The 14,348-nt window shown below is 39.9% G+C and overlaps 1 non-coding gene across 1 annotated transcript; it reads left to right on the forward strand.

Moving 5' to 3' along the window:
- Positions 1 to 10,038: 10,038 nt before the first annotated feature.
- On the forward strand, positions 10,039 to 10,144 carry LOC133802890 (small nucleolar RNA R71). Its single transcript, XR_009877636.1, has one exon. It is a non-coding gene; the product is annotated as a small nucleolar RNA R71 (small nucleolar RNA).
- Positions 10,145 to 14,348: the final 4,204 nt, after the last annotated feature.

Here is a 14,348-nt window from a genome sequence, read left to right on the forward strand (position 1 = left end):
TATTCTTTTCCCTTTTTTTTATTCTTTTTTTTTTTACAAGAGACAACACAAAAATAAAAAGAAAATTACAAATACAATACAATAAATAGGACACAAATTTATTACAAAGACTTATCTTAAATGAAAAACATCCATCTAGTAAATGTCATGTTTTAAATTTCAAAGATGTGACTTTACCAACTCAAATGATCAATAAAAGTTCAAAAAGTTTTTTTCTCAACTCTCACAACTCACCAAGAAATGAAAAAACTTTAAACTTTAAATTTCTCTCAACTATTTGTGTTAACAACTGTAACGCCCTGGTTACCCCAGAACAGTTACGGTGAACGGTGAACCGGAAATTTGACCCGCTACCCGAGTCCTTTGGTTAAAAACGTGATCTAAGTGTTATTATCAGGTTAAGGTAGAAAACCAGTAAAAAGGAAAGGGTACATTTCATTAAGTAAATAAACTGCTCATGAGCCTTTCAAAATGTTTACAAGTAGTTCGTAATACAAAAGAGTCGCTACAGTTCCAAATTTACAATCCCCGCCGGCCTAAGCGGCAAAAATAGGGTAAACCCCTAGTCCCTCTGATAACTCCTTGACCGTGGCGGTCAAGCGGCCCTGTATGTACACAACATCGCCCAAGCTCTCCACTCAGGGCTAGTTAAGCTTTTCCTTTCCTTTACCTGCACCACATAGCACCCATGAGCCAAGGCCCAGCAAGAAAACACAATAAAACATGATATGATATCAACGGCGATCATAATAACCATTCAGGACTATCAGTCCAGCAAATAGGTGACAATAGCCAAAAGTCACAATAATGAGCATCGCTCCCTCTAGCCATGTGACGATAGGGTCACCAGGGCTCAGCTGATAAGTGATTCTTTCATAAGCTTGTTTAGGACAGGTGCATGGTGATTGGTCACCAACATAACCTTCCTCACGACTCTAGAGTCGAAACTATGGACAACGTCCCTTAGCCACGTGACAAACGGTCACCGGGGTCATATACCTTGGCTATAGTCTTCTGGTCGTAGACCAGGCAAGCGCTTATAAGTTCTTCGACCTTAGGGTCGGTCCCGCATTAATGTCGTAAGACCATTCAATGCATGATCACCGACTTTAGAGTCGGTCCCTGACTAGTCAGTGTCTTAAACAGGTAATCAGCATTCATTAGCATTTAATATGCAATCCACGTTCACATATATCAACCAACATGCCTCAATATCAAACCATGCATGTCATATACCTGTACAGGGTGCAATTGTATCCACACACTGTTTTCTTACCTCAAGCTCGAGCGAGAAGTATGATAAAGACGACCCCTGAGAACGATCGATCTTTTAGTTCCTTAGCGGTTACCTAATCACAACCAATTATAACCTCCATTAATGAGAATCCATAATAATAAGGTCTTAACCTAAGCACCACCCTTGGGACCTCGAAACATGCCTACACGGTGAGTAGATTCGATCCCGGGCCTTAAGGATTGAAACCCCAAGTCAAAAACCCTTAAAAACACTCAAAACGGGGTTTGGAAGGAACAGGGTAGCGCTCAACCCCTAGCGCCACAGCGCTCTACTCAGAACCTCCTAAGCGCCAGAAAGCCTCCTGAGGAGCGCTATAGCGCCCTAGGGTGGGCGCTGTAGCGCTACCTCCAGGCCCAAACACCCCTGAACCGACCTTCTTCAACTCCTTCGATTCTAACTCGATTTCCAAGCTTCCAAATCCTATTCTTGACGCCAAATGAACCCAAAAACCATCCCAACACACCCCAAACATCACAAGCATGGGAACCCTAGCCAAAACTCCCAACAAAACCATGAATTCACCCTAGAAATCCCAGCTGCAAAAGAAAACCAAAACAGGGCAAACCAGAGAAAACCATGGTTAGAAACTTACCCAAAGCTTGGCTTATGATGGTCTTCAATGGTGGAACACACTCCTAAACTCCCAAGGCTTGCTTCCTAAGCTTGAATCCTCAAAATTGGTTCAAAAACCACAAAGAACAGTGAGGAGAAGAAGGTACGGGAGAACTCTTTTGCACACTCTGTTTTCCACCACTTTCTTCAGCCATCAAGTGTTATATCTATCCTAGGGGTGAAATGTCCATTTTACCCCTAGGTCAATTAATACTTTCTAAAGGCTCCCAAGGGCATAATTGGTACTTTCCTCCTAACTCGTTAATCATAATTAACGCTCTCCAATTCCCGCTATTCTCAATAATCTCAAATACCAATAATTCACATCCCATTACCCTTTATCTCCCGGTAACGCTCTAATCATCAAAATCACCCCGAGACTCAACCCAAGTCCCGACACTTAAACCTGTTGTGACTAAACTGCTAATCAATATTCTACGATCGTCTCATGTCGAATAGCTCGAACAAACCCACATCATAATGTGGTCTCAACATATATCACCGACATGCATACAATCAACATTATATTATAATATAATTCTCATAAACGTGCATAAACACATTAAATGGCATAATTAAACAATTATGGCCCTCCCGGCCTACAAATCCAGCCGTTAAACCACATTAGGGAATTCGGGGCATTACAACAACCAATTTATCACATGTTTGGAAAGTGCACAAAAGAACTCTGAAAATCACTTCTTAATAGCTAAACATAGTAAAAACTGACTCAAACCAACAAGTTATACTCATGCTTGGATAATTTTGAGAAAATTTGACTTAAAAATTCAACAAGACAATAATGTTTTCCAAATGAATGCTAATGATGTAACAATAAGATTTTCCAAATGAAAGCCAATGCATGCTCACCACCCCCAACCAAAAATCAGACAGTGTCATCAATGTCAAAATGAAAAAGCAATGAAAAAGGTAAGGAAAGAGAACACTTGGATGATGACCATGTCCATGAGGCGAGAGCGAAAATAGCCTGGTAACAATACCCCAAAACAAAATACGAAAATGAAAAGCATACAAAAATAAAAGAAAGACAGAAAAATAAAAATAAAAAGAACAACAACTAACCATTCAGAACTTCAGAGTGTATAGATTGGGTCCTTAAGAAGGACCTCTTCAACACGACTCACACTCTCAATGTAATGCTTCAGTCTTTGGCCATTGACGCAAAAAATTCTCCCATCGGTTGGGTCCTCGACCTCCACCGAATCGTTGGGAAATACTTGCTTCACTACAAATGGACCAGTCCATTGCGATCGCAGTTTACCGGGATGCAAGTGCAAGCGAGAATCGTACAAATGCACTTTCTGATTTGGCTCAAAGTGTTTTCGCATGATTTGTTTATCGTGAGCGATTTTCAATTTTTCTTTATAAATCCTGGAATTTTCATATGCATCATTTCTCAACTCCTTAATTTCGGACAACTGGAGTTTGCGATTGATACCTGCGGCATTCAGATCAAAGTTTAGGGCTTTGATAGCCCAATACGCTTTATGCTCGAGCTTGATAGGTAAATGACAGGCTTTTACAAAGACAAACCGATAGGAAGACATCACAAGAGGGGATTTGAAAGCAGTGCAGTAAACCCAAAGAGTGTCTAGAAGACGTGTAGACCAATCTTTGCAGTCAGGATTTATCGTCTTTTCCAGAATGTGTTTTATCTCCCTATTGCCTAACTCAGCTTGACCATTAGTCTGTGGATGATAGGCATTTGCAACTTTATGAAGTACACCGTACTTGCGCATAAGAGCCTCAAAGGATCGGTTGCAAAAATGAGTGCCTTGATCACTGATGGTAGCGCGAGGGGTACCGAACCTTGATAACACATTTTCTTTCAAGAATTTGACAATTGTAGCATTATCATTGGTTTGACATGGTACAGCCTCGACCCATTTGGAAACATAATCCACAACGAGGAGAATGTAAAGGTAGCCAAAAGAAGGTGGAAATGGTCCCATAAAGTCTATCCCCCAACAATCAAATATTTCGATAACAAGAATTGGGTTCAAGGGCATCATGTGCCGCGGGATAAGGATCCTAACTTTTTGCACCTTACACAAGAACGACAGAAATCATTGGTGTCTTTGAACAAAGTGGGCCAGTAAAGACCGCATTGTAAGATTTTTGCAGCGGTTTTCTTCACAGAGAAGTGACCACCACAAGCATCATTGTGGCAAAAATTCAGCACACTAGACACCTCATCGTCATGGATGCATCTTCGCATGATTTGGTCGGGGCAATACTTGAATAAGTATGGGTCATCCCAAAAGAAATTGCGCACCTCGACCAGAAATTTGCGTTTGTCTTGTGAACTCCATTCAGATGGGAGTTCACCTATTACTCAGTAGTTTACAATGTGAGCGTACCATGACAACTTAGCAATAGAAAGCAATTGTTCATCGGGGAAATCATCATGAATAGGTGGATCATCAGCGAGATCGCTGAATTCAAGTCAAGACAAGTGGTCCGCGATGACATTTTCAGCACCTTTCTTGTCTTTGATCGTTATGTCAAATTCTTGTAGGAGAGGATCCACCGTATTAATCGCGCCTTAGCATCCTTTTTGGAAAGGAGATACTTAAGGGCGAAGTGATCTGTGAAGATCGTAATAGATGATCCAATCAAATAAGAGCGGAATTTGTCAAGAGCAAAGACAACGGCAAGCAACTCTTTTTCAGTAGTGGAATAGTTCATTTGAGAACTATTGAGAGTTCGGCTTGCATAATAAACAACAAAGGGTTTCCCCTCCCTTCGTTGTCCTAGAACAGCTCCCACAACAAAGTTGCTGGCGTCACACATGATCTCAAAAGGAAGGCTCCAATCGGGTGACTGAATGATGGGAGCATAAGTGAGTGAATTGACAAGCGTTCAGAATGATTCCTCAAACTTAGGTGTCCATTCAAAAGTGTCATCTTTGGCTAGGAGGTTGCTTAGCAGACGGGCAATCATTGAAATTTTTTGTATGAACCTCCTATAGAAACCAGCATGACCAAGAAATGACCTAACGTCTTTGACAGTCTTAGGAGTCGGCAGGTTGGAGATAAGGTCGACTTTGGATTGATCAACCTCAATTCCTTTTTCAGAAACAATGTGGCCTAAGACTATGCCAGAAGATACCATGAAGTGGCATTTCTCCCGATTGAGGACAAGTCCTTTCTCAATGCATCGTTTTAAAATAGCTTCAAGATGAAGAAGACATGTCTCAAAGGAGTTTCTGAAAACGGTTAGGTCATCCATAAATACTTCCATTGATTTTTCGATTATGTCACTAAAGATGCTAATCGTGCATCTTTGGAAAATAGCTAGTGCATTACACAAGCCAAATGGCATACGCCGGAAAGCAAAAGTGCCAAAGGGACAAATGAAAGTGGTCTTATCTTGATCCTCTAATGCAATCTCAATTTGATAATAGCCAGAATAGCCATCAAGAAAGCAATAGAAAGGATGACCAGCTACACGTTCAAGGATTTGATCAATGAATGGGAGTGGAAAATGATCTTTGCGGGAGGCGGCATTTAATTTTCTATAATCAATGCACATGCGCCTCTCCGTCACCGTTTTTGTGGGGACAATGACCCCTTTTTCGTTTTGGATAATGGTGACACCAGATTTCTTGGGCACGACTTGAGTTGGACTGACCCACTTGCTATCAGCTACGGGGTAAATAATACCAGCGTCTAGCAATTTCAAAACTTCATTTTTTACAACTTCCTTCATTGTGGGGTTCAGTCGCCTTTGAGGGTCTCTTCGAGGGATGGCTTCGTCCTCCAGATTGATTCGATGGGAGAAATTTAAAGGGCTAATACCTTTGATATCAGGGAGCGTCCAACCTATCGCAGATTTATGCGTCCGCAGTAGCTCGAGTAACTGCAATTCTTGAGAATTTTGAAGATTGGATAAGATGATAACTGAAAAGGTTTCACCGTCTCCAAAGAAGACATGTTTCAAACCCTCAGGAAGTTGGGTCAATTGAACAATTGGAACCTCTTCAGCTGAAGTCTTTGGCTGTGACCTCTCACGAGGTAGCTCTTCAAAGCGAGGTTGCCAAAACTGAGTCCTTCTATGGCGTGAGTCTATGCGATCTGATATTGCAAGAGAAGACTCAATAGAACTGGGACTTTCATTGTCAGATAGAAGGAGGAGTTCATCAAGATTATCAAAGTTGCTTCGCAATTGAACCTCCTCGAGAATTATAGTGTCAATCATGAATGTTTGATAGCATTCATCATCTTCTCGGGGTTGTTTCCCGATGTGGAAGATATTGACTTCAAGAGTCATGTTTCCAAACGATATCTTCATTAGACCATTCCGAAAATTGATCAAAGCATTTGCAGTAGCAAGGAATGGTCTTCCGAGGATAATAGGAATTTTAGACTCCATGTTCACCACATATTGGGTATCAAGAATAAGAAAATCCACGGGGTAATAGAATTTTTCAATTTGAACCAATACATCCTCAACAATACCCCTAGGCTTTTTGGTGGAACGATCAGCAAGCTGTAGTACAACAGATGTTGGCTTCATTTCTCCAAGACTGAGTTGCGAGTATACAGAGTAGGGCATGATATTGACACTCGCACCAAGATCAAGTAAGGCTTGGATGACTTCATGGGTCCCAATTTGGCAAGAAATGGTGGGACAACGGGGATCTTTGTATTTCGGTGGTGCCTTTTGTTCAATCATCACACTCACTTGCTCGGTCAAGAAGACAGTCTTCTTGACATGGTGCTTCCTTTTTGCAGTGCAAAGATCCTTGATGATTTTGGCATAAGCGGGCACTTGTTTAATGATGTGAAGCAAAGGAAGATTAATCTTCACTTGTGTCAAGTGCTCAAGGAGTTCATCTCGGTTATCAGGAAGTTTCCCAACAGGTTTCAAAGCCTGGGGAAATGGTACTTTTGGAGTGGCATTGAGTGGTGGATTTTTTAAAATGACTTTTGGAGTACTGGGAGTGTTGGATTTTATGGGTGAGTCTTGCAGAGTTTTACCGCTTCTCGTCGTGATGGCATTCACTTCCTTGACATTTTGATCATTAGAATTTGAAGATTGGGCCATGTGTTGGCCTTACACATTAAATTTCGGTTGGGAAGGAAGTTTTCCTTTTTCCGGAATGGCCAAGGATTCAGTCAATTTTGAGAATTGACATTTCATTTCCTTGATTTCTTCCATCATTTGGTGATTCAATTTGGATTGTTCCTCCATGAATACATGAAGAGTATTCTCGAGAGAATTTCGTTGTGGATGAGCATTTTACTGAGGTGCAGAATATGCCTTTGATGGTTGAACTTATTGCTCATTTCTCCATTGGCCTCCAGACGATTGAGCTTGGTTGGAATCTCTCCAACTGAAATTTGGGTGGTTTCTCCAACCAGGGTTGTACGTATGGGAGAATGGCTTGTTATATGCCCCTAAGGCATTGCATTGCTCCTCATAAACCCCCCTCATTTCTTTCAAAGCTAATGTAATGCCCTGGATTCCCTAATGTGGTTTAGCGGCTGGATTAGTAGGCCAGGAGGGCCATAATTGTTTAATTATGCCATTAAATGTGTTTACGCATGTTTATGAGAATTATATTATTATATAATGTTAATTGTATGCATGTCGATGATATGTGTTGAGACCACATTATGATGTGGGTTTGTTCGAGCTATTCGACATGAGACGATCTTAGAATATTGATTAGCGGTTTAGTCACAACAGGTTTAAGTGTCGGGACTTGGGTTGAGTCTCGGGGTGATTTTGATGATTAGAGCGTTACCGGGGGATAAAGGATAACGGGTTGTGAATTATTGATGTTTGAGATTATTGAGGATAACGAGAATTGGAGAGCGTTAATTATGATTAATGAGATAGGAGGGAAGTACCAAATATTCCCTTGGGAGTCTTTAGAAACTATTAATTGACCTAGGGGTAAAATGGACATTTCATCCCTAGGATAGATATAACCTATGACAGCTGAAGAAAGTGGTGGAAAAATAGAGTATGCAAAAGAGTTCTCCCGTACCTTCTTCTCCTCACCATTCTTTGTGGTTTTTGAACCAATTTTGAGGATTCAAGCTTGGGAGGCAAGCCTTGGGAGTTTGGGAGTGTGTTCCACCATTGAGGACCATCATAAGCCGAGCTTTGGGTAAGTTTCTAACCGTGGTTTTCTCTGGTTTGCTTTGTTCTGGTTTTATTTTGCAACTGAGATTTCTAGAGTGAATTCATGGTTTTGTTGGGAGTTTTGGCTAGGGTTCCCATGCTTGATATGTTTGGGGTGTGTTGGGATGGTTTTTGGGTTCATTTGGCATCAAGAATAGGATTTGGAAGCTTGGGAATCGAGTTAGAATCGAAGGAGTTGAAGAAGGTCGGTTCAGGGGAGATTAGGTCTGGAGGTAGCGCTACAGCGCCCACCTTAGGGCGCTATAGCGCTCCTCAGGAGGCTTTCTGGCACTTGGGTGGTTCTGAGTGTAGCGCTGGGGCGCTAGGGGTTGAGCGCTGTAGCGCTACCCTGTTCCTTCTAAGTCCCGTTTTGAGTGTTTTAAAGGGTTTTTGACTTGGGGTTTCAATCCTTAAGGCCCAGGATCGAATCTACTCACCGTGTGGGCATGTTTCGAGGTCCCGAGGGTGGTGCTTAGGTTAAGACCCTATTATTATGGATTCTCAATAATGGAGTTTATAATTGGTTGTGATTAGGTAACCGCTAAGGAACTAAAAGATCGATCGTTCTCAAGGGTCGTCCTTATCATACTTCTCGCTCGAACCTAAGGTAAGAAAACAGTGTATGAATACAGTTGCACCCTGTACAGGTATATGACATGCATGGTTTGATATTGAGGCATGTTGGTTGATATATGTGGACATGGATTGCATATTAAATGCTAGTGAACGCTGATTACCTGTTTGAGACACTGACTAGTCAGGGACCGACTCTAAAGTCGATGATCACGCGTTGAATAGCTCTATGGCATTAATGCGGGACCGACCCTAAGGTCGAAGAACTTATAAGCGCTTGCCTGGTCTACGACCAGATGTCTATAGCCAAGGTATATGACCCTGGTGACCGTTTGTCACGTGGCTAAGGGACGTTGTCCATAGCTTCGACTCTAAATTCGTGAGGAAGGTTATGTTGGTGACTAATCACCATGCACCTGTCCTGATCAAACATATGAAAGAATCACTTATCCGTTAAGCCCTGGTGACCCTATCGTCACATGGATAGAGGGAGCGATGCTCATTATCGTGGCTTTTGGCTATTGTCACCTATTTGTTTGGACTGATAGTCCTGAATGGTTATTATGATCGTTGTTGATATTATATCATGTCTTATTGCGTTTTCTTGCTGGGCCTTGGCTCATGGGTGCTTTGTGGTGCAGGTAAAGGGAAAAAGAAGCTCACCCAACCCTGAGTGGAGAGCTTGGGCGATGTTGTGTACATATTGAACCGCTTGACCACCACGGTCAAGGAGTTCTCAAAGGGACTAGGGGTTTACCCTATTTTTGCCGCTTAGGCCGATGGGGACTGTAAATTTGAAACAATAGTGACTCTTTTGTATTACAAACTACTTGTAAATATTTTGAAAGGCTCATGAGCAGTTTGTCTACTTAAGGAAATGCATCCTTTCCTTTTTACTGGTTTTTCACCTTAACCTGATAATAACACTTAGATCACGTTTTTAACCAAAGGACTCGGGTAGCGAGTCAAATTTCTGGTTCACTGTTCACCGTAACTGTTCTGGGGTAACCAAGGTGTTACAGCTAAGCAGTCCTTAGCTAAGTGCTCCGTCCCTAGACAAACAAAGCAAGGTTCTTGCGGTTCCGCTTGAGCGATCATGTGCGAATTTTGGCCATTTTTCGTCATTAAGACCTCAAACTGCTTTTTCAAAGCTTCGATTTGGGCCTTAACACTATCCTCTTCTCGAAGTTGATAGATCCCAGATGGTTTGTGTCGGTTGGTGCTGTCAGTGGCACTTGGACCAGTCCAGGTGTGAGACTTTTTTGCGGTTTCTTCGAGATATTCAAGAGCATCGTCTGGCTCTTTTTCGAGGAATTCACCATTGCATAGCATTTCTACAAACTGGCACTCACGACTCGTGAGGCCTTCATAGAAGTAACTGACCAAACGCCAGTTCTCATAGCCATGGTGCGGGCATTGATTTAACAGATCTTTGAATCTTTTCCAGACTTGATAGAACATTTCATTGTCCTTTTGGGAGAATGTGGAAATCTGTCGTTTTAGGCTGTTGGTCTTATGGCTAGGGAAGTTTTTCAGAAAGAAGGATTCGGTCATCTCCTCCCATGTTCCAATCGACCTAGGTCTCAAAGAGTATAACTAGCTTTTGGCTTTGTCCTTCAAGGAGAAAGGGAAGAACTTTAGTCGCACAACATCGGCATTTTCGGCTCGGTTATAGAACGTGGCTACTACTTCCCCAAATTCTCTGATATGCACGTATGGGCTTTTGTTTTCCATTCCATGAAACGTGGGCAAGAATTGAATCATGCCAGGTTTAAAATCTAATGCGGACATATTAGGAGGGAAGATAATGCATGAAGGCGTGGAAGTGCGAGTAGGATGGAGGTAGTCATTGAGAGTTCTTGGTTGGAATTCATCATTGCGAGCCATTGCGAATAGATTATTATCAGCGAAAGTTTATGGAGAAGCAAGATTGGTGGAAGGAGTTCCGGAAGGAATGGTGGATGAATTGGAAGAAGTGTCACTAGAAGTTTCGTGATGATTCATCCACTCTCGGAATTCGGAATTAGATTTACTATTTTTTTATTTTCTTTGCTTTTTTTATTTTTTTTAATTTATTTACTTTTTTGTTAAACTTGTTCCCCGGTAGATTTGGAGGTTTTGGGGTGAACTCCAACACCTTACTAGAACTCCCCGAGGTTACTGAGTAAGTATGGTGGATCACAAGTCAACCTTTTCGACCAAACAACCTTTAAACAGAGTGAAATTGCTTATTTTGACAGGTCGATTAGGAAGGTTGCCAAGGTACCGCTTTAGACCCACACTTGCCTAGACAGAATTCCCCGAGGTTCCCAGGTAAGTGTGGAGGGTAACGCTATCACAAACCTTATTTAACAACCAATCTTTCTAGACAGAAAAATATTGGTTTCTACCATTTGTAATGTTACACAATTGTTCCCAATACTAAGCATTTTATGATTGAAATTTTATGAACAATTTTATGCAATTTTATGTTTTTTTTTTTTTTTTTTTTTAAAAAAAAACCTAACTTCTAAGGAAAACTAAGGCAAAGAAAAAGGAAAATCCTAAACTAAGCAACAAAATAAACAACACAAGAATAAAATCAAGAAAAGAAAATTAAAGTGAAGATAGAATAGCAAGCTTAATCTTTTTTTTTTTTCAAATATGTATTAAACTAAAAAAATAGAATAGAAATTAAGAAAGAAAAATGAAATAAGAATTAGCTAAAAAGAAAAAAAAAGATAATTATATAAATATATATATGGTTTTTTTTTAAACCAAAAGAGAGGGAAATGGAAAAAAAAGAAGAAATAAAGATAGAAATAAGAATGAATATATATATATATTTTTTTTGGTTTTTTTTATTTACTTTTATTTTATAGATATGTATATATATATAAATAAAGAATTTTTTTTGTGTATGATATTTTTTTTAGTTTTTCTTTCTTTTTATTTTTGTTATAATAATAATCTAATTAATTAAAAATTAGTAAATAAAAAAAACTATACTAACACAATATTTATTCCAACAAAAACACAAATAAAGTTACTAATATTTTTGTAAAAATTTCACTAAACCTTTGAAAATTACCTCTCCGACAACGGCGCCAAAATTTGTTTAACGCCCAAATCGTGACAACCACTAAGCGGTGGTTGTAGTATAATTGGACGGTCGATCCACAAGGAAGTAACCTAAACTCAAAAGATTAGTAGAAAAGAACACAAAAATTAGTAACAATAAATAAATAAAAAGATGGGAATGAAAATAGGTTTGAGATTTTGGTATTGTCTTTTTGATAAAGTGATAAAATGAGATAAGTGAAATAAAGTAAGATGTAATCAAGAGTTTGAGAAAATGAAAGGTTTCAAGAATCATCCATATGCTTGTTTAGTTACTTGGTTACTTGATTTAAAAAAATACACAAGTAAATAGTTCACATCCCAACATTTACTTGGAAAATCTAACATTAAAGTCAATATTCTTTTCTAACAAAAGTTCATTTGAGTTATAAAGTTCTTTACTTTAAAAGCACAATGTTAATCTTATGAAAAATCTAAAAATGACAAAATACCCAAAGGCAATAATGCAATAGAAGATTAGACATAAAATTAGGTATCAATATTACTTTTACTAATTAGAAGTACATAAAAAGAGCATGACTAATCCTATATACTATTAGCATAGGTAAAAAAAGATAATAAAATAAAGATGGAGATGAAAGAACATAAATAACTCAAAAATTTTACATTAAGAACATAGTAAATCAAAGTAGCAAAATAACATCACTAGCATATGGAATCATCTCTAACCTTTCTAGGAAGATTAGGCCATTATGCTCATGATTTTCACAAAAATCTAAGAAGAAAGTGAGTACAAATTTTGCTATAGTTTCTTTACTATCAAATTACATACAGTGTGAAGAATGAGTCCCTATTTATAGAGGGAGAAAAGGAAAACAACAAAATGGGGTTTACAAAATAAATATGAAATATTAATAATAAAATATGATTTTGAAAAATCAAATCTTATTATTAATATTAACCTAGCTATTTTGGTGTATGGTCATTTTTCCCCTTTTTAAAATACCACAAAAACATGAGCTTTAAAGCTCAATAGCAATTTTTCAAAGCCCAATACCCACAAAACATGGGTTGAAAGTGGCTGGTGACACAAGAGGGTTTTGAGCCATTTCCAGCCAATGAAAATGTGACACGTAGGCAGGTTGCTGAGCTGTTGGGCAGCTGGGCTCTTTGGGCCGAACTGGGCTTGGGCGTGAGTTGCTGAAAGTAGGAGCTGGGTTGGTCACGTTGGGACATTTGAGCTGCTGGAAGGTTGAAATTGGTTGGGCCTTCATATGCATTTGGGCCACTGGAAGAGCTGGGAAAGAAGCTTCGGTGTGTACATTGGGTGCATGGATGAAGGAGGCAGTGCTGGACACGTGGCGCGAGGAGGTTGGCTGGCTGGGTTGCTGCTGGGACGCGTGGCGTGAGGAGAGCACGCCACCTGGCAGCTGGGGAGAGAGGAAGGAAGAGCTGGGCCTAGGCTTAGGGCTTCGGTTTGGACCAAAGTCTTTCAAAAATGTCATTTCCTTCATTTTCTTTTTCAGTTTTAACTATTTCTTTGTTCTATTTTTTTATTGATGTCCAAACGCAATTCATTTCCTGAAAATTAAACACAAATTAAATTTAAAATTAATATTTTCAATTATAAAATATATTACAATGAATTCATGAAAATATTAATTAAAACTTAATTTATTTTACACTTTAAAACCAATAAATTTGCATTTTTGAGCACTAATCAACAATGCTTGCGCCCCACAAAAGCAAAAAAATTATTAGAAGAAATCCATGAAGGAGCCTGTGAGAACCACGCGGGAGGACGAAGCTTAGCACACAAAGCACTAATAGCAGGCTACTACTGGGCATACATGATGACAGAGGCACGTGATTATGCGAAAAAATGAGACAGATGCTAGCGATTTGCACCTACCATCCACCAACCAGCGCAAATCCTGCATTCTGCTATTGCCCCATGGCCATTTGCGAAGTGGAGTATGGATGTAGTCAGAGAACTACCTAGGGCTACTGGAGGAAATCGATACACCCTGTTAGCCACTGATTACTTCACAAAATGGGTTGTAGCAAAGGCTTATTTTACAGTAAGCAAAACAGACACCATGAGTTTTATATGGAAGCATATCATCTGCCAGTTTGGGATCCCATGGGAAATAGTCGTTGATAACGGGACCCCGTTCCAAAATTCCAAAGTACAAGAACTGTGTGACACATACAAAATAAAGTTAAGCTTCGCTTCTGTTATCTATCCCCAAGGCAATGGCCAAGCAGAGGCTTCTAACAAGGTCATTTTCGCCAACATTAAAAAGAACCTGGAAGATAAAAAAGGCGCATGGGTAGACGAATTACCAAAGGTGCTATGGGCATACAGGACAACAAAAAGGACCTCCACAGGCGAGTCGCCTTACGCTATGGTATACAGAACAGAAGCCATTATCCCCACAGAGGTGAGCCTGCCAACATTTTGTATAGAAATCGCTTTTGATCTGAGCACGAAAAACGAGCAGCTGACCCACAACCTCAACCTCTTGGACGAATTACGTATGATAGCACATATTAGACACGAAAAATCCCAAAAGGCAGCAGAACGCTACTACAACAAGAGGGTCCACTCACGCTCATTTAAGAAGAGAGATTGGGTTCTACGTAAAGT

Source organism: Humulus lupulus, chromosome 9 (assembly GCF_963169125.1).
Source record: "Humulus lupulus chromosome 9, drHumLupu1.1, whole genome shotgun sequence".
Lineage (NCBI taxonomy): Eukaryota > Viridiplantae > Streptophyta > Magnoliopsida > Rosales > Cannabaceae > Humulus > Humulus lupulus.